Raw genomic sequence first — 848 nt, 5'->3', positions numbered from 1 at the left:
TTCTGTGGCTACATTTGTTGCACGTCATGCACAGTAAGAGTGTTTCTAACACCAAATAAAAAGTCAACAATTAGCGATCACGCCTTCTCCTCAGTTAACCCACTGAAACCTTGCTGTTAACAGTTCTTTACTGCGTGCTTTACGAGCACCTACATATTGTGTCGGTTCTTTCAGCTTTATTCATTAGGTTTTCAAAGGCATAAGTAGAGCACCAGAGGTGCGAACACAAAGTGTGTGGTTACCTGAAGAATTGATTTCCATGGCAGCGGGGACAAGCGATTTAGCGTTTTTATAGCACGAGGAAAGGAGAAGCGGCACTACGCCTTTTCAGCGAAGGCACAAAGCGACGTGCGGCAGACGCCGTAGTCGGCAGGATTCGAACCTGCGCGGGGAGTCCCCAATGGATTTCGAGTCCATGGCCTTAACCACTCGGCCACGACTACAGCGAGTTCGCCGCTGCCGCATTCCTCCTATAATCTAACACGGAGTGCGAGGTGGCTGCGGAAACTTTTTCAAAGTCGCTCTCCGTTAAAAAAAAAAATACCTTTCACAAAATACGTGCCGGCAGACAGACACGCCTCAGAGGGTTTAAGGTTGGCTTCACGTTCAAATGATAAAGTCTCCCCGTCCAGATGTCAAAATGCAACTTTGGCAGACAGAAAAAACATCAACAAACCACAAATGTGGACAAGGATTTTACAAGCTGCACCACACTGCACTTTCAAAAGCATTTACATTCGTGTTAGACGCAGGAATTGCCTTTGATTTGCGCGCTTACGAACGCCATAGAAAACGAAACAAAACTAAAGCCTTCAGCTCTTGCATTTGATTATAATGCCGTTACGTGT

The 848-nt window shown here is 46.1% G+C and overlaps 1 non-coding gene across 1 annotated transcript; it reads right to left on the bottom strand.

The window, feature by feature from the left end:
- Nucleotides 1–361: 361 nt before the first annotated feature.
- On the bottom strand, nucleotides 362–443 carry trnas-cga (transfer RNA serine (anticodon CGA)). Its single transcript has one exon. It is a non-coding gene; the product is annotated as a tRNA-Ser (tRNA).
- Nucleotides 444–848: the final 405 nt, after the last annotated feature.

The sequence above is a fragment of the Lepisosteus oculatus genome, unplaced genomic scaffold (assembly GCF_040954835.1).
Source record: "Lepisosteus oculatus isolate fLepOcu1 unplaced genomic scaffold, fLepOcu1.hap2 HAP2_SCAFFOLD_181, whole genome shotgun sequence".
Classification (NCBI taxonomy): Eukaryota; Metazoa; Chordata; class Actinopteri; order Semionotiformes; family Lepisosteidae; genus Lepisosteus; species Lepisosteus oculatus.
This window is presented reverse-complemented; position numbering and strand designations above follow the sequence as displayed.